General features: G+C 41.6%; 1 protein-coding gene across 4 annotated transcripts in view; it reads right to left on the bottom strand.

The window, feature by feature from the left end:
• LOC118511718 (venom dipeptidyl peptidase 4) overlaps window positions 1–3,181 on the bottom strand; it is a 102,391-nt gene extending 99,210 nt beyond the window's left edge. For 3 of the 4 annotated variants that reach the window (XM_036055144.1, XM_036055143.1, XM_036055145.1), the window contains exon 1: window positions 3,036–3,181. The gene's annotated coding sequence lies outside the window, so the exon portion shown is untranslated. Of the gene's footprint in view, window positions 1–2,978; window positions 2,995–3,035 lie in introns of those variants that run through there. The other variant, XM_036055146.1, reaches the window with a different exon arrangement.
• Window positions 3,182–20,652: the final 17,471 nt, after the last annotated feature.

Here is a 20,652-nt window from a genome sequence, read left to right as displayed (position 1 = left end):
AAAAAAAAACTGTTGATTGTTCCCCGTACCTGTCGGCTGCTGTTGGCTGAATGTTTTGGTATGACTTTGACTTTGGCTTTGGACGCTAAACATACTAGCAGAAGGGCAGCTTCGTTCAAGGTGAGCGCCACCTGGGTAACAGGTTTTCTACCGACGGATTTTTGATTGAAGACCCGACGACCCGGACGCCTCGAGGGAAAACGAAACGAAAGTAGCGGAAATAAATATGAATAACGTCACACAATAAACAATTACGACCCATTACTAGCCATGGGAGAAACCGGTCAATCGATGAAATTCGTTCCAGGAAGGGCAAATACCATTATAATCTGCGAGGTACACCTTTTTTCGCTTCCCGCTTTCCAACCGTCAACCTGCCTTTTTAATACTGAAAGCAACACACCAGAAAAGGTTGCTTTCAAATATGATTGCAAAAAAAAAACAAAATCAACGGCAAAGTGTTGACCAACATTTCATAACAAGCTGTCTATAAAAAATGACATTGTTCATTAGCGTCAAATATGTTCCAGCGTTGTTTTTCTTGGCAAATAATTGGATTTCGTTTCATTATTTCATAAATAATTAACATTCGCGAATTTGTTTACTCCTTTCCCATTTGTATTTTGCCAGCATTCATAAGCAAAAATCGGTTCGTAGTAAGGATAATATTTTGAGCTGCATAAATTGTTAAGCACAAAAGAATTTTGAGCTTCTTAATATTCCAATAATCGGGGCAAATTTAATAGAAAGATTTATTTTAACTTCAATTTTAAACCTCTCATTCCTTGTTTGTGCTACATTCGACTGACAAATCTATTAACACCATGTGTTGTTTTGCCTCACAGAACGCACAAACCCTCTTTTCCCTTGGATATTATATGCCTATCTCAAACAACCCAATCAAATTCTTGATTAAGTAGTCAGTTCGTTTCAATACAATTCGCCACACAAACAGCTAAGCCTCTTTTGCCATTATACTGGCCGGCAAACCGACACACAGATGGTCCGAAACGTCGCAAAATGGTCCCCGATCCTACCTGCTCCCACTCGCTTTTACTCTAACTTTACCTATTTTTACCATTTCATATTTTCTTCCCTTCTTCCCATTTCCATACCACACAGCCACACACACACACACATTTGCATAGAAATGCCGGAGACAGCAATCTCCATTTTGTCATGGGCTTTCTGGTTTGCTGTACGAAACTCGTCAACATATTTCAAACACACAAAAAACGAGCAACAACAGAACCGAGCTAACCGGCGCTGGCAGGCACTCGGTGTAGGAGGTCCAGGCGAAAAGTTTCACTCCACGCATTTTTTTTCTTCCTCCTCTTCTTTTGCATTCTTGGCAAAGCGTCCTGGTCGCCGAAGGAATCAACGCTCAAACGTCGGACCTTCTCCGGGCCAGTGTCCCGAACTTCGGGTCTGCACCCCGCCGTGCGCTCGAGCACGTTTCACGCTGTGATTGAATTGAAATGGTGAAGAAATTTTTTCCACTCAAAGACTCACCCGCAGACTGCCGTTTACGGTACACCACAGGAGGAGCAGGGCTACAAAAGGTTCCCCGGCAAATGGCTAACAACAGTGGCCCCTAGTGTGGCTCATGAAATGCTCAAAACTTTAGGTGAATAGCGCGCGCTGAAAGATGGACGATGAATGGGATGGGATGGGTACGGAAAAAGTACCAGCAATTAAGATAACCGCGGGAAATCGTCCGACCCGCGTCTCCGGTGTGCGGGGTTACTATGGGAAACGAGTGTTGGGGTTGGGTTGGGAAACTGCTTACCTTGCCACGCGATGATTCTACGACGCGACGTTGAACAAGTGTGGCCGAATGCAAGTAGAGCGTTGGGTCGGAATCATAATTTTGCCGTCATCAAACGTACAACAATTGCCACTGATTTATGAACCAATCACGCAAAGGTTTTCCCCCTTTTTTTCGGATGGCAATGAATGGTAGGTGACCAGCTGAATCAGGGGGTGAAAATCCTGATACCTAATTGAATCGCGCTTTCAGCCACACAGATAGCCAATAACAGCACCACGACCTGTTCGCCGATTTCCCTTTTTTTTTTGGAATGATTTTTTCTCGAAGGACTGGAAGTTATGATTACACTCGCAGTTTCATGACGCAGACCTTTGTGTCTAGTTTTCCTTATTCCACACCACACACGTATCGTTTTCTTATTCGCTACAATTTCACCAATCACAACAAAACGCATTTCAAACTACCACCGTTCCAAGCCATGGTAGATTGTGGAGCTTAAAACAACGCACCGACCGCTTCTTCGCTCGACAGCTCTAATCAGAGGGAATCAGTGCAACTCGCTATCGGACACACAGCTGGAGGGAAGTCGCTGCTCACTAACAAACACACGCTTACTGCGTGCTCACAGGGACAGGATTCGATGGCTCGTTGTTGTCCCCGAACCAATACAAAAGCGACACCCGACGGTCAGTGAAACCAGGTTGACACAGTAGCAGCAGGGACACACTAATGTGCGAAAAGTTTGACAGCTGATTAGAGAGAAACAGGGGCACGAGCGAGCGAGTGGCCGCGTGGGAGGTTATCTAACCTTGGGGAGAGAACGAGTAAAGATTTCTAGGAGAGTGACCTGTGAGTTAAATGACACAGAGAGCGAGAGAGAGAGAGAGAGTGTGTGTGTGTAGAATTGCACCGAACACCGTTCCTGGTCCACCGAGAGCAGGTAGATGATGTGTAGTGATTTTGGAAAACGACTTCAACTCGCTACCGTATTGTTGATTTGTTTCACTGCCGTTGCTTTGAGCTGTGTTGCTTTTAGATGATGAAAAACTCACACACACCAACCCCGAAGCAAATAAATCCAATCAAAAGTGAGTTGTTTCTTCCTTCGGCACATGCGACAGGCTGTTCTTATCAGTTGCATTATTTATTCACTGCACTGGACACACTTTGATACAACCTAAGATGCACAAGCGGGAAACAGACCAACCTAAAACTTTCACAATCTTTCTCACTCATAATCCGATAACACAACTCAGTAGGATACCTATTGCTTGATTGTTTTCCGTACGGTTCAGCTATCACTGATATTCCCCGGGAATCGAATTACTGCTGTGAATGCTCTCAGCCTCCAGGATGCCAAAGAGTGACAAACGGTGGCCGAAACACGCAGCTCTCGAGAACTGAATGCTCACACGGTTACAGAGAAACTAACCAGCCAGCAGACTGGTTGGCAGCAGCTGAGCTCCAGACTACTACGGGTACGGTTGCCAGTGAGTGTGGGTAAGCAAGATTTATGCTCCGACGCGTCCGGTTCGCTCTTGCAATCGCACCATTAATCCCTTAAAGGTTGTTTTCATTTCCTGATATGAGAAAGAGGGTTTACTTTATGCCTCGATTATTTTGCAAATTTAGATCTTTATTTAATTGTAGACATGAGAAAAAATATGCCAAATACTGGTTACAACTTATTCAAATCAAATTTATCTAATTTTAGCATTTAAACATGAGTTGAATAAATTTTGTCCAAGGAACTAGTCTCAACGTTCCTACTGTGCGTATTTGCTCTCGTCCTAGTACAAGGATAACATTTTACCCTAGCAGAATAATACAAAAATATGTAAACACATACTCATGATCGCACACAGACGACGCTGTCTACGAGCATGGTCATGCGCAGCAGGCAGGCCCACATAGCCCCCAGGATACATTTCCTGGTGGATTCCATAAATCCACACCACAAAACAACGTGCTCGTCACATGGAACCGCTCCAAGACAGAGAGAGAGAGTGATTAAATCGAGCGAGAGAGTGAGCGTACGAATCATTCTCTCCCAAGCACACACTCCGAGCATCATTTCCCACAATCACTCTAGGTTACAAACAAAACATAATACTGGAGAAAGAGCAACATTGCTTCCGCTCTGGAGGGAAAATTGTTGGGGAAAACTATCTCGAACACAAACCAACACAAACTTCTGTGTATCGTTTAGATGAACGTTAATCAACATTTTGGAGCTTTCTCTGCCTGTGTTGGTGGAGTATTTTTACCGTAGTTAAAGAGGGAAACCTTTTTTTCCAAATACCTGTTGGGGCTTGTATTTTATTATGACAATGAAGTTGTTTTTTTCCTTTTCGGCCTCCTCCGTATTGCCGTACGCTCGTTATTGCTTTATTGCTTTCAATTATGAGACAGCTTTGTGCAGTTGAGCGTTCGCAGCATGTAGCTCTTGGAGCGTATTTAAAAGGTTCCACGTGTTTAAAGATATTCGCAGAAACTGTGGCCAGTGGTAGTTACGGAAGAGAAGCACAAAACGTCAACCCACCATTCCATTCTCAACAACCATTCGCTGTTCGCACAGGTAAATTGGAATTGGACCCACATTTCTCATCATTGTCGTCGTTCTCGCACCGAGCAGCTTCACTCCGGGTGAAAGATTTTCTTCGAGAACCAGCCTGCTTACGCCGGAAGGGAAGGTAGCCGACTTTTCAAGCACATTTTCCACACTTTTAACTCGCAAACAGCCCGACTTAAACAATCCGTACCGTGCACCGGGGCGAACCGGCACACGCACCCAGCTTGCCCGGAAAGTCTTCTCCACGAAACTGCATGCTCGTGTTTCGAATTACATCCGGAACTACTTGTACCGATGTGCGAGGAAAGGCAAAAATGTAAAATGTCTCCCGAGTCCTGGAACGGTCGAGTGGAGTGCCGTTCGCCTGACATTGTCGAGAAAATTGAAATCACTCACAATAAATAATATCCGCCAACTGCACCGCGGCTGTGTTTCCTGGAGGGAAATAGCAGTGCAAACAGGTTTTACCACCATCACCACACACATACACGTGTGCTTGAGCGAGTTCTTGTTTTGTACGGGGCTGCAAACGGAAACATTACACGAGCGAGTTGAACATGCATCGAACAATTGTTGTACATTGTGCAAGCTCGGGGAGTTAAAATGTGTGTTAAGGGTTGGTTAAAATGTCATGTGCAAATGAAAGAATTCCATTGAAAAAAGAAGTAATTTTGGTGGTTTTTATCTAATAGAAAATGTTCAATAATAATAATATTAAAACGCTTCTTGTATTTTGAGCTGAACCTTTCACAACGAGTATTGCGGTTTGCATACATTTAGGCGTATTTCGAATATTGAAGAACAAATTTCGTGACCTTCTCGGGTCCACGGTCTAGATTTTTTTCATACAGTTCTAATCACACCGAAAAACTTAAAAGATAAAATAGAAACTTTCCATCGAAAGGAACAAGGGTTGAAACTATTCTTCACGTTCCACTTAAAGCATCCTCCCCTAGCAGCGTCGGCAATAAATGCAAAGCTGAACGCAAATAAACGCTGCATAAATTTGCATTCGATGATTAATCGCTTAAGAGCAGCTTCTTTCACTGTGCACTCGATTACGACGAAGCACGACTTCTCATTTACTAAGAAATTTTCTTGAGAAAGAGCAGGTTTCAACCTGCATAGTGCTGCTGGCTGCAGACTGACCATACTGCTAGCATGATAACGGCGCAAATCTTAAATACCGGTTGCCAATAACCAGTCGACCAATGTTGATCCCCCGAGTGCACTAAGTCTTTTAGTAGAGTCTCTCGAGAAAAGTCAGCTCACTGGAACAGGCAGCAGCAGTAGCCATGTCGGTTGCTCCCGAGCATTGTCCTGCTGGCAGTAGAAAAGTATGAATGTTTGCAATAGCTTTTATTTACTTTTGCTTTTTAAATTACTCTTTATAAGATTAAGTATTCTTTTTTTTTAAGTCTTCCTTCGCTTCAAATCGCTCGGACCATTAGAACGCTGGGAATACTTATAAAATCGAACGAATCGAATCGAAATTGCATTATCGTTCTCATGATTGGTTCCGAGAAAATTAATCGTTTTGATCATTTCTACGGTTGTGCTATTAAAGCAAAGCCCCTGAAACGAACCCGAATCCTCGCTAGCAGCACATGTTTGATTAATAAAATTGAATGAATCTGTTGGCATTCGAAATACGTATCTCCAATCATCAACATCAAGCTGAATCGAACCTTCCAGAGCAAAGACGAATCCGGAGCCTAATACTATCTCATAATCAGGCAAGCGGTTTATCAAGATGCAGCTTACCGGCATTCCCAATCAACCAATCGGGGTAGCTTTTGTTGGCCAAATAAAATGGGGCCGTCGCAAGACAGCTTCCCGTGTCTGTCTCACGAAACCTTCGATGATGATGACGCAGCGAGCTAAGCTCACCCGTCCTCACTTTATACGTTATCGGGGCCGGGCCCTTTTGTGTGACCTTGGTAGATGGCCCACATTTTCCAGCTCATTTGCATTGCCATCAACCTGCAGCTGAACGTGAGCGTTGAGTGCGTGAACGTGCGTGAATTTTACATAAACGTTGATGTGGTGAGGCATTAAGTGGGTTTCACTGTCTGCCGTTTGAGTCGGAATGGAAATGGACACGGCCGCTCTTTTGTTGCTTGTGGCGGTTTGGGGAGACAGTTTAGATCTTCTTAAGGGTGCGTTTCATTAGTTAAATCTGGTTAAATAAAAATAGCTTATTATACAATGTACACTTTTTGAGCAGAGAAAACAATAAAAATAAATAAAAATCACAAAATAAAATTAGTAAATAACGATTTTTTACGGACAAAATTAATTTATGGAAATCGTTGAACAAAACAAAACGGAATAAATACAAAAATTAGTTAATCTTAAAATTTAATGTTTCTTAAAAAGCAACCTACCAGAAGATTTATACTTAAGCTTTCTTCTTCTTCTTTTGTGGCACTATAACCTCGAAGTGTCTCGGTCTACCATTTCTGTGGCTTTCTGTGACTTTAAATGACCTGACTTGAAGATAGTCAAGCCCTGCATACGGGGAGGTGGTCCGGATGATATTTGAACCCTGGTCCATCCGTGTGCAGACTAGTGCCGCTGTCGCCTCGACCGAACCGCCAACTGAAGCTTTAATATTAAATTTTAAATTTAAATTAAATTTAAATTTAAAAAATTAAAAGCACCTTTGACAAAAAAAGAAGAATAATTAACAATGAAATGATTGTTTAGGCCGTATTATTAACAACAACAAAAATCTACTAAAATAAAAAATTGCACAATTATTAAATTTTAGATAACAAAACTCTTGACGCTTGATAGTCTTTTATAAAATGTCTCCAGTGGTGATCAGTACCAATTAAATAGACCGATAGAAAAGTCTCATATATTCATAGTCAAAGGCTCAGATATTTTTAAGAGAAATATTCAAATAAATTAATTCAAATCTAAGCATATCAAAGATTGGTTGGCAATTCACTCACTAATTTTTTCCCTTCTTTCATTTGAGTCTATGTCCCGGTCTACACTGTATCAGCATCAATTAAAGCAAAATCAAGCCCCACAGGAAATGCTCTTCACAGCCAAAATCATTACCAACTCACTGCACTAATGCACTTGTTACATTCTACTGTCCTTCTTGTTCGAAACCCCGCTTAAAAATGCATCAATAAGAAAATAAAAAAAAACACACGCTTCAAGCCACAGGAACGACCACTCGGCGAGCCATTTAGCAAACCCCTAGTAGTAAGGGGCGTTCGTAATGATACCATAATTTTATCATTTTCCACGCGGACAATTTTGTTTTACTTTGCTGCATCGTCTGTGCATCGTTACTGTTTTCCCTGCTGTGGCAAGAATCGAGCGGTATGGGAGGGAAATCGTGCTGAAGTTTTTTTGTTTTATTCATGCTTTATGATTTTTTTTCTGCCATTTGCATGTAGAAAAGTACAGATGGACAGATAATGTAGTTAAAGAAGGAGAAGAAAGCACTAACACCACCATGATGATGATGATGATCAAATTAGTCTCATTGTAAAACGATAATGTGAGTTGATAATATCATTGCTGCCAAGCTGGAACTGGTTCTGGTTCTTGATGCACTATTTCTGTAATATTTTGCCTTTTTTTATTGACCCGTGAAAGCTTAACAATTTTGTGCATGTTGGTAGATACCTACCACTACAATCAAAGGAACGCATCAAAGGATCTTAGCTATTTTCGTGCGTTCAATTTTAAATCTCCATTTTTCAACCGACAAGAAATAAAGCTTTCCTTTGAAGCTTAACGCACATCCGGGAAAACACACACACACACACTTTGTTCGTTCGGCTTCCCTTGGGGCATTTCGTGACAGTTTCTACCTCCCCCTCAAGGGCTGACACGTAAAGCGGGCCAAGCGTATTACATAAACCATGTCCTCCGGTCACGCTATCGCCCTTCTACCATCGGTTCGATGTAAATGCTACTGTGCTGCTTAATTTGCACATCATCGTCAACTTTGCACCTTTTGCATCAACATCTCATGCCCGGCATGGGACGGGTTCCACGTACCCAAATAAATACTTTCCCACTGCAGATCAAAGGGAACGGTGTGTGGGTAAGGACTTTATTTTTTCGTAAATTTATTCAGATCAACCCAAAAAGGAGAGAAGCAAAAATTTGCACTCGATTCTCCATTCGGGTACTGTTACCGACCAGCACCAGCTTCAGGATTCGTGGGAGCCGATGCCAATGTACTACCGGAAACTTGTATTTCCCGGAAATGGGACCACATACAGCGTGTGTGAGTGTATGTTGATGCAATTCGATGCATTTCACACCACGGCCAATTGAAGTGGGAGGAAGTGGCAGTGTATCAGCTGCAGTCGGGAACGCGATGAGGTGGTACGTGTTGGACGCTTAATACGAAAACTTTTCGCATACCATTTGTAGCGAGGAGTTGCATTTCGTTTGCCCTTTTGTGGGTAGCGTTTGGGGAATGGGATTTGTGTTTTGTTTTCGTTACTTTTTCGGTGTGCGATGAAGCTAGTTTTTCGTTGATGTATGGCACTGCAAGGGATGCCTTTTCGTGAATATTAGGGTTTTTTGTTTCTAGTATAACAATTTTTTCAGTTTAAATTAATTCTTTTGGAAAATGGGGCTTTTGTTTGAAAATAGTATGAAGAAACATGGAGTGTGAATATTTATTATTGTCGTTGGAAGTTATGAAAAATGAGGATAATTATCAGGTTCATGTCAACGCATTCTTAAAATTGATTTCACAATTTTGAAGACTGTTGAATCTGGAATGCATATTAAATAATCAAAATAATTCTCCATGTAACCCAAATCTCAACATTTCGAAATTCAGTTAAAATTGTGAAACAGACATTTTTATATTATCTACCTACTTCTTCCTTGCCACTATAACCTTGAAGTCAGCCCTTCGTACGGTCTGGATGGACATCGAATCCTGATCCTGCCGTGTGAAGACCGGTGTCACTGTCGCCTCGGCGACCGGATCAGCCTATATTATACTTTAGATAAAATAACCAATACATTATCCAACTGCGCATTTGCGGTTAAATTATTCTTCAAAGAATGATTGGTCAAATATCCCATTTTGAAGATAAAAATAAGCCAAATTTTCATTTTGGTTGTTCTGAATGCTTAAATCTAAAGAATCACCAAAATGACAGCTGACAGAATGACTCAACTGACAGCAGAGCTTTAAAGGCATTTAGTTTTTAAAAAGACTCTTCCCATAATTCGTTTAAATCATATATTCCAACAAAAGTTCTTCAAATAAATAAGTAAAGTTATGAAGCATATTTGGGCTGGCTTCCTCAACTTTAGCTGAAAAAGCAGTCCAAAGTACGAGGAACCGTTCTGAACGGGATTTTATACACGGTTCTGCAATGTGATGGCCAGTACCACTGTCACCGTTGTCATCAGACCGATCCAAAGCATATTTCCGTGAGCTCAAATGGGGGTTTGATATTTTTTCAACTAGCACAACGATTTTTAAGAACTTAAGAAATTAAACTAAATTAAAAAGTATGATCATAAAAAAGGACTTGGATGAAATTTACATCTATCTGTCTTTCTGGATCTATTCTGTCTAATCTGGAAAGTCCAGATTTATCAAGGTTTGTTGTGTTGTTAAAACGCTGCACAAACTCGTCCTTCAGCAACACACCCCTCCTGTGTCTTCACTCCCCTTTTAGTATCTTATTAATTATTAGTTAGACGGCTCGTAGCCGTATTATCAGTATATATTATGTTAAAGACGTATAATATGTTCAATTCATATCCTCTCTGGTGTTTGCCTTATACGGGGCATTCTCGTTTAAATATAATGCATTTGAGGGTATTGTTGCCCAGGGCTATTTTGATTGTAGTTCGTCATACATACTTCTCCTTCTTCTTCTTTTTCTTCTTCTTTGGCCTAACGACCTCTTAAGTTCATGATTGCCAGTTCTGGCTTACTAGGCTTAATCAGACCACGTTGTTGGATAATCAGTCCTCACTACGGAAGAACGGTCCAGATGGGAATTGAACACCGATCCTGCTGTATGCAAACCAGCTCCGTTGTCATCTTCTATCACCCGACCACCCCGTCAGACATGCCTATTGCATAAACTCAGATGATATGCATTGCATAGTTTTGAAATTGTGCACCAAAGCTGCATATGAATGGCGTTACACTGCACGTGATGCTTGACAATTATTTTAAATCAAAAGACTCAAACACTCTGAAAAAATACATCAAATCGCAAATTCTTCTCCTTTAGCCTAAACTTTCATCGCAGTAATTTTAAAACTTAAGAAAAAAAAATTGTAACAAAACCCCGGTAGCAGTAGTACCTACACGACCACATCGATTGACATTCGGCATAGTCAAACAACCATCTGTGACGACTTTTTCTACCACAACAAAAGCAGACAAAATTTCCATCTAGTGCTGACACCAACGCGCACCATACGTGATTTACAGCTTCGACATCCGACAAGTATTGCCCCAGTTTCGTCAATCGTAAAGTTTCTCATCGCTGCACGTCCATAACTTCATCGTTCATGCTCCTTGTATCGCCTTGCTAGCGTTATTCGGTGCTATCCAATTTTCAGCGTTCAGTACCACCATCTACTAGTGCTCGATGTCACCGTAGTTTGTCATCGCATGTACCTGCCTGTTTACCGTAGAGTTAAGCATCGCTGTACGGCCAAACTTCATCGTGCATTACGTTTATGCATGCATCAATGTATCGTGCTGATTCGTTTCGATCCCTCCCCCGAAAACCCAATCAGAGGTAGCACTCGTGTGGCACTGCCTAAACGCAGTTTTCTTCTCCTGGAACGAGTACCCTACCTCAAAACACTTCCGAGCGTGAACGTGAGCTGGCTGTCAAAATGGGAAAAGCGATCCGTTTTTCATCCGCATTCAACTCAACATCCCACCGTGGGCCGATCATCAACGATGGGGCAAAACTAGCATGAAGGTGAAAACTGCGTTAATGTATAATTCAACGTGATGCGACCCATCCGGCCCATGGCCAGGCCAGGAAGTGGTTGGCCGGGATGGAGTATCTTGCTTGTGGTTGCGCTTTGAACTTTCAATCGGTGGACGGTTTTGCGAAGCGGTCCGTTTATGCGCAGGTGGCACGTTTCGTCAATTGAGCGTTGGACCATAAATTCATGTTGCCGTTTACAAACTGTTCCCGGCACCGACCGAGTGCCTGTCGAGAGCGAACACTACAGTGCGTGATGGTGAACCAGGTTGGATTTGTCAAGCTGCCGTCGATCGTGTGTGTATGTGTCTGCTGGGAACTATCAGCTGAAGTACCATCGGTTCGGTCTGGTGAGCCTTGATAGCATCCACTAAACATGTTGATTTCCAACTGAAGCACAACAATTTGTACAATTGTTAATAGTTTGTAGATGGAAATCTGTTTCAGTAAGATAGATAAGTGTACAAATAGTTGGGGCAATGTATATGTATTTTAACACAAACCTTAGGTTGGTAACAATTATTCTTATTTTCAACGAATATTTTGCCTAATTTGAAGGCGATTACTTTATTCCAATGCTTTTATCTAATTTATAGTGAATTGAACTTAAACTTGAGGTCCGGCAATCGAGGCGATAACGGAGCCGATCTTCACACGGCAGGACCAGTGATAAAATGCCATCCCGACCGCTTTCGCGTACGCAAGACTGACTATTAAGCCTCGGAGAAAATCAGGTCACGGAGAGCCTGGAATGACAGGACGAAATCATAGAGCTGTTTCAAGACTAAACCTAGACCCAGATTTGTAGATCTTCAAATCATATCCTTGCACATCCAGTTTATGAAATCGCTTAAATCTTCTCTAAACAATTTAATGCTATTCACCCGTAATCCAAATCCTAATCTAATCCTGGTGCACACATTTTAATCACAATATTGTGCGATCGTTACCTCTCCCCAACTGCATCCAACGGTTGCCAGCAGCCACACATCATACGGCTCTTCTGCTTACATTTCAATGTTCAGGGCACCACCAAAACCATCTGTGCTAACCATCCCTCCCAACACCCCGAACTGTCCGATCTTACCATACACATTCAATTACGCCACAAACTATGCAATTACATACCTAAACTATCTTCTTCTTGCGGTACTACCAACGAAACTACCCCGCACGCTCGGCGAGCACGCGTTCACCCAAAATTCCATTATTACTCTGCCACCATACTGTCAGCTCGGAGCCACGGCGCGACGAAAAGTTCATTTCAATAAACCGAATGTTGGCTTTTCTAATTAAAACCACCCGCCAAACCTTGCCTCGCTCGTTTCCTCTTCTCTCTGCTGGGGAAAATGGAAAACCGCATTCATTGCGGGTGTATGTCGGTGATAAAAGTATTACAATGTTTTTTTCCTTGGTGCGTTTCTTCTTCTGGTGCACTGACGAACCCCTGCCCTCCTTCTTGCTTTGGTCTGTTTTTCGGAATGTTAACACACTGTTTGTCGAGAAAGGAGAGTGTGCGCGTCTTTAGACTGAACAGGGGTGAAAAACAACATTCGCCAGCAATCTGAAAGGCTACCAACAACCCGCGTACGCTTTCTGCGCCCGTTTCGGGAAGATAACCATCTTCAATCCAATTACAATCTCGTCCGCGTGCCCTTGCCGGTCGGTTTCGCCCGAGTCTAGCGTTTCTTCGTCGACCGGCGGAAAGCCGAAAGCGACAACCCTGAAATTCTAGAAGCTAACAACAAAGTGCACTGCAAAACGAAAAAGCGCTCATCGCACAAACAACCTCAGAAGATTTGAAGACACCGTACCCGCGATCCCCAGTTCGCGATGATAATGGTGACTTTGCAGAAGCATTGCAATCCACTCTGGTTCCCACGGTTCGACCTGATCTGTCGGAGCTAGAATGGCTGTGAACCGAACCAGGTTGATCGTATAGTAGAGCAGTCACACTTGCTGCCCGCCCACGATAAGGAACTGATTCCATTTACGGTAGCATCCATCAAATTTCCAACATTTTATCCAACCAGTTTTTCCTTTGCCAGAAAAATGTTTTCCAGCTACAAAAGCAGCCACGTGTATGTGTGTGAAGCAAAATATTCCTTTTGCGAAGAAAACAACGTGCCAGCACGCTTTTAATCTCTGTTCTCGATTCACCAGCCAGCTTTCCTCTACACTCGTGAAAGCTTTCCCATCTAGGTGGAAACGCTAGCTTTCCACAGCTCCCGAAGTGTGGTGAAAAATATTCGAGAAACACGCCGTTTTCTTTACGCTGCTTCTGCTTTTCCCCACGAAAACAAACGACTACAACAACAAAAAATAGCAACTACCGAGACCACCACTGGTGCTGAAATTCGTCAAGCAAATGGAACGAACCAACCGCCGGCAGTACCACGGTGACGGATGAAAAAGCTTCAAAATTATAATTGCTTACCGGTGCCGGTGTTTTCGCACCGAGGATGATGGTGATGCTGGCGCTGCAAAACATCGGGTAGGACGGAAAAGTGAAAATTGGTGTTGATGAAATAACAACGGCGAGAATTCAATCCTCGGTTTTGGAAGGGAGAGAGAGAGAGTGTGTGTGTGAGTGTCGATAGACAAAAACCGCAAAACCACACCGGCTTTGATCGGTGCAGACATTTTGATACGCATTTGCAGGAGTGTATGGTTCGTCTGGTGATGGTTTGATTTTTCATTTTTCCATCGCTTTAGTAAACAGCTATTAAGAGTGTCCGTCGTCTGAGGAATTTTGAGCATTTTTTAAATTATAACAAACAAAGGAAGGATAGAGAAAGTTGAAATGAACTTTAATAAAAAAAATCGTATTCGCCTCAAGAAGTAGTTCAGATCAGTAAAAGTAGATTAAGTAGTAACCCTATGTGAGCTGTAAAATTGCCCACATAGGAAAATATATTAATTTTCAATGCGCTGTGATCAAATTTTTATTAAATATTCGTAGAAATTGGAAAAAAAAGTTTGCTTTCCTCTTTCCCAGAGTCTATTTCACGTTTTTTTTTTTTGTGGTGTGGTGATGGGTGAATTTATTGGCTAAATTCCTGCTACAAATGTCCGATTTTTGTTCATCGGCTATGAAAAATTCCATGCTTGAATTTTAAATTAAATTTATCGGTCCGATGACTTTATAGGTCTTCCGTTTCCCTATTCAACTTTCAGGAACGACAAATTTTCAACATTTGAACTCGCATATCCAACCTATGCATTCAAATTGAATGTATTTTAGATTAAATTTCGTTTTCAAAACCAATGTCAAAAATGTTCACACAATGCTTATGATAAATAAACATTGGTTGCTACAATCGCTTGAGGCGATCCGTTGGCCGAGGCGATAGCGTCGCCAGTCTTCACATGGCCGGACTGGGGTTCAAAACCTGTCAGAGATCGTCTTCCCGTACGCAGGGTTGACTTTTTTTTTACTACGATCACAGTCACCAGAATGCCAGAAATGGCAGTTCGAGACCTCTCGAGGTTGTAGTGCCAAGCACCACCAACCATTTTAACTGATTGTAATTTAATTTTATTCATTTATTTTACTTCATATTAATTTATTTTTATTTTAAACCCTGTAAGATGAAACAAAAGATAACATTTACGTTTCAGTTACAAAAATTATGATCTTGATTGAACCATAAGAACTGAACACAATTAGGGCTGATTTTTGACATCATCGTTCAATGCTCCAGCTTTAGTTTGAATCCGACCTCTCTTAAGTATAACACAAACCCCCTTTGAAGGCTATTATTTCTTTAAAGTTTTGCAATAAAACTTAAATCTAGGTCACGTTCAATGAGTGAACCTTTTTTCCCTCCCTCCCTGGGAATAATCAAGACAGCTGACAATGCTCTGAACTTTGATCAGTTTTACAGAAAGTGTCTGGAGAAATACCAAACTGCAAATAAAGCTTCACAGTACCGTCGCGCGCCAGCAGCGATAAACTAATTTCCCTTTTTTTCCTTTTTGCAAATTAAACCAACCAACTTATCCGGCTGGTCCAAGCTTTCCTGCTTGTTCAATTCCTGCACTCCAATAACTTCTGCGAACCGACGGGCACCAAGAACGCACCAAACATAAAATTTATTCAAATCTGTTGAAATCTGTCGAACGAAACTGTTATGCAAAATCATTATTCTTGAGCTACCGGAATGCTGGGCAAAAGGTACGGACGTCCGGCCAAGGCTCTGTGGAGTGTTGAAAATAATTAGCAACTCTCATTACATGCCAACTGGTACCGGGCAGAGTCCCTCCATTTTCTTCCAAGTTAAGCTTTCAGTCCAACTGCTTTCCTGTTTGTTGGTTTTTATTTTCTTATCGCTCGCTCTCTCTTGGTCCATGCACTCCACCGTTCGCATGCATATTCTGGACATCTTGGGGGACAAACTTTCTGTCGCTCGCTTTTATAACGCTGTGTCACACACCAAAAAGCATAGCTTTTGCTTCTTTTATTTTTATGCCTCATTGCAATGAGTTCTTTTTTGTTCGTTTACTTCTTTGTGTTTTCTATTTTTTCTGTGTACTGCAAAGCGGGTGGTAGCCCACAGTTTGTTAGTACCAAAGACTAGTCCAAGCAAACAAATAAAAAATGGAAAAAAGAAGTTTACAATTTCTTCCCATCGCATCCAAACTCTAATGTTTGCCAGTTGCAGTCGAAACCTCGTGAACTTTCACTCTCGCTGCTGGTAAATATTTAATAGCGTTTTCGAAACCTCAGCCTGTCTGTGCATGTGTTTGTGCTGTGGAACATGTTAGCTGAAGAGAAAAGTTCCTTCCCATACTACACGATGTTCTTATCCTTATGCTTTGGCACAAAGCACGAAATAAGCAACCGACTATGGTTGCAAATATTAGCTGTGAAATGGTTCTAAAGCATAGAGAAGAAAACAAACCATTGTGAATACTGTGAAGCTGGGACAAAAAGAAATCCCCAAAACACAGCACAATAAACACTCCACCGTTTACCGGCGATGTGACTGTGGATATTCGTTGTTTAACAATGTTTGGCACGAGTTTCCGGGCGGGAGCGCGTACGGCTGTTTGCACTCGCCACCATAAGTCCCCGGGACCGGGACTCGAAGTTTGATCGGCTGGCCGGTTGGACACAGGAAGAAGTTGTTAAGGTTTGTCGGGTGTCTTCGTTGGTCAAACAAAATCAGCACCGACCAGACGCCCCCTGGTGTACGGTGTTATTGTTGCTGTGCCATGCTTTCTTTCGCCGCGCCGGTGATGCTATTCAGATCTGATTAAGCTATTTGGTTCCGGCCTGATTGCTCATTAGGAACATCGGTCACTTAATTATGGGGTACGATAATGGGAGAATAAAAGAAGCAATGTGTGGTAATTCCTTTGCCGTACGTATTGAATGACTTTAAAGACACTTGGCTGCAGAACAAAATTGACAGTGTTCATGTACTTTAAAGACCTCTAATAAGAGAAGGGAGCGAGTTAAAAGTTTATTGAAAAAAAAAATCTTTCATAGTTTTCGCTTTTAATGAAGAGAAGTCTGACAATATGACAAACAGGATAACTATCTCTTCCATTGGATTATCTCTCAAGCTAAGGACAAATAACAAATAATGGAAGTTAGGAATGTTTAGACACCTCTTCAAGTGCAGGTCAGAAAAAGTAATTGCAAAATTAGACCCCTAGCACTGAAACAATTTGATGGATGGGTTTAACTAGCTCCTTACGTACTAAATTGAAGTTAGTTTTAAAGCTTCACGTCTTAAAGTTTTGTTAACTTTGGTTTCTTGAATAGTTTTATGATAGCGACAAGATTATTCTTCAAAATAGAACTGGTTTCAAAACATTGTTGTTTCAAGCATTGTTTTTCAACTGTTGACAATTTAAAGCAAAGGAACACTGAACTGGATAGGTCAAAACTTACAGCGAAAATCAAGAAGATAGTATTTTTCCTTATCTTACTACTGGATTACTAGACTACTTTGATGTTCCCAGCTAGACTACTTTGATGTTCTCTGGGAGGAGTGATTGGATGCCGGAGGCTAATAACACAAGGTAAGGCTTAAGGAGCCTCGTCGAGTGAACTATGCGCAAGAGGTCTTATGAAAGAGAGGTTATTGAAAGTCTCATCAAACTACAATTTTAATTGAAATTGCCTTCAACTTCTTATCGTTGATTGAATAGCTATGCTCAACGATAACTAAAACATTGAAGCTTCTGAGTTTTTTTTTAACAAGTTAAAGTATAATATAGCATTTGATGTTATAACCCATTGAATCAAGCCATGGAATAAAGCTTTGAGTTTGATTAGGGATGGGGGGATCTTACTGTTTGACGGATCGCATCTGAGCAGAGCGCTCCGATGTCGGTGTCGGATCCGGATGAAAAAAATATTTTTATTTTATTTTTAATTCCCGCAACTATGCAATTTTGACAATACCGCTTCAAGCCGTCATAATAAAAAATACAATTTCCTAGTATGAAGCGTAAAAGTAGAGTAAAAAGATGGAGTTCGGAATTAAAAACAAGTCCAGAATCAAAGTAGAGTCCTGAATCAAAAACGAGTCCGGAACTGGTCAGAATGATTCTTTCGGAACGGATTGGACTCATTATTAAGTAGGATCGGATAAGAATCATGATTCTGACCAGAAGCGCCCATCCTTAAATTCGTTCATAGTGAGTCAAAGGAAAGTTTTCATCTAGGTAGAAGTTGAAATTGCTATTCGTAAAGCTGAGAATAACGAAAACAACCAACAAAGTGTCAATTATATATTTATACAAATATGTAACAGGTTGCAGCATCACACAATCATTTGCTCCCTTCAAAAGGTAATAAGGTCAGAACAAATCCACTACAAACCTTCATCTTCATCCTACAGGTGTGTCGTTATCATATCCAATCGATTAACGTCATAATTGTACGCTTACCACGATGTCCACCAAAGAAACCATATCCATATCCAACCGAGCCTGGCACCGCATATAATATGCAATCCATAACCACTAATTAATGTAGTCTGACTTGCAAATGTATGGTCGCTGGAAATGTTGGCAAACCCATCGCTGGGTACGTGGCCCTTATTAGCATACCAGCTTCCAACGCCTCGCCGCGCCACCCCACCACAAGATCGTACAAGAAAATGATCGACTTTGACACCATCAATCAAACTATTAACGAAACCCGAGAAAAACCACAAACACGGTTTAACTCTCGCACCAACATTTGCAAAGCGTGAAACTAATTACGTGGAAAATGATAAACCACAGCCGAATGACGTGGCAGGCGGAACGGTTTGCGACGAGTATCCTTGTTGCTTTCTGGCTTGCTCTGTGCGCTTGGTGTGATATTAATATTCTTTTTCCCTATCCGTAATTTCTAATCTACTTCTCATCTCGTCACGCATATTAATCTCTTCCAGCAGACAACGCACATTATGAAGAATTAGTTTCTCATCCTAACTTCGTCCTAAGGGACGGCATCTTTCGGTCGTAAACTTTAATCGCCAAGATCACGGGATGGTAGTTATGGGTATCAAATGTTGAGACCTCACGCACCTATCACCTTCTAACGAACGATCGTTTCATTCTATTACGCCCCTGCTTGTTACAACTCCTGGACAGTATTCATCCACCAAACCGGGAAGTACCACTTTGAGAACAGGCCGGGGAAGTATCTGGAAGCTTGCTGAAGGGAGGCTCTATCCTTGAAGACATTAGCATTACGTCTATCATCTGCTAAACGATGCCATAATCAGCATAAACATTCACAACCGGTCCGACCCATCCTCAAAAACGGACGGCAGCGCTGTGATGCGAAAGGGAAAGCCGCCGTAATGTGTACATAGAAGACCTTCCGGTCAAATGTTGGCCCAATGAGGATTTTGTTTTTTGCTCTTGTGCTGGGACGATTGCCAAATACCATAGAACAGCCGTAGCCGTTTTGAGTGAGGCTGCTAGGACACTTACATTTGACCTCCCCAGTATCTGAAACCTGATTTTCTGATTGTTGGAAATCATCACCGAATGCGGTGGCTTGCGGTGGCTGTGGTTCCAACGTTTGGAAGTGACGAGCCAACCGCCCTCTTTAGGAACCTACGCCTACCGAAAAGCGCCAGCGCGTGTGTAATATGAATTTCATGAAGTCAAACGAACTGGAACATAAAAAATACGTTTCCAGGCCCCGTGCGAAACACGATAAAAAGTGCGTGATATCCCAGTACCGGCGTAGTGACCAAATATTTATGTTTTCTGTTTCCTTCCTCTTTTGTCTAGCGTTTTTTTGTTTTTGTTTTTCGCTTTCTTCTGAGCCGATATTTGGTTGGGGGCCTATGCAACCCCCGATTCGGGTGTAATGTGGCGACTGTTTTAATTTTTCGTTATTGTACTGTATTTTATTCCACCGTCTGACGATTCTTTGCGCATGGGGTACAGCAACTTCCCTCGTTTGCTATGCTTTCTTCCACTTTCATGGTCGTTAGGTTAGCGTTTGAACAAGAATCTGTTTATTCTAATGTCGTATACTGTACGCATTCGATATAAAAAAGAAAACTGAGGCACTTGAACGGTTGATGAGATGTTGAGCATGGTCAAGAGTAACAAGAAAAAGTTCACGAAGAAAATCGACACCGAACGTTGATAGCGAGAGGAAGGTTTTCGTGAACTTATTTTCTGTGTCCTTTTTTTATGGTACAATTTATACCAATGCAGTTTGGGATAAGAAATCTATCATTTTTCGGTAAAAGTCTCAGTTTTTCTTAAAAATTCCAATAATCTTAAAAATCATTTAATACTAAGAGACTATTAAGAAATTTTAAAGATTTTTTTCTATTTTATTTTGCACATTCTACAATCGAACAGAGTTTCCTATAAAAGATAGTGCCACATAGCATAAACAATGCCATAATGTTGCGTGCAACATGTTGCATTCAATAAAAATGGCATACGCGCTTGGACATCGACTGTTATATACTCCTGGATTTGTATAACAGTAATGGACGACCTAGCAAACGAATAGTTGATAGAAAAATATTAATTTACGTTTTGTCTGTTAATTTTTGGGACAACTTACCTAATCCACAATTCTTCTTCTTCTTCTGTGGCACTACAACCTCGAGAGGTCTCGGCCTGCCATTTCTGGCTTTCTGTGACTTAATTTTACCCGTAGAAAAGTAGTCAGCCTTTCGTACGGGGAGGCGGTCTGGATGGGATTTGAACCCCGGCCCTGCCGTGTGAAGACCGGCGCCGCTGTCGCCTCGGCCACCGGACCGCCTCCACAATCCACAATTCTAGCATCCTTTAAATTTATTCAAATTTATATTAAGTTTTCATACATAAAAGAGCTAAAGAGTAATAATGGAACGTTTGTA

The sequence above is a fragment of the Anopheles stephensi genome, chromosome 3 (genome assembly GCF_013141755.1).
Source record: "Anopheles stephensi strain Indian chromosome 3, UCI_ANSTEP_V1.0, whole genome shotgun sequence".
NCBI classification, from domain to species: domain Eukaryota; kingdom Metazoa; phylum Arthropoda; class Insecta; order Diptera; family Culicidae; genus Anopheles; species Anopheles stephensi.
The sequence above is the reverse complement of the archived record's forward strand: the minus strand, read 5'-3'. Positions and strand labels throughout refer to the sequence as shown.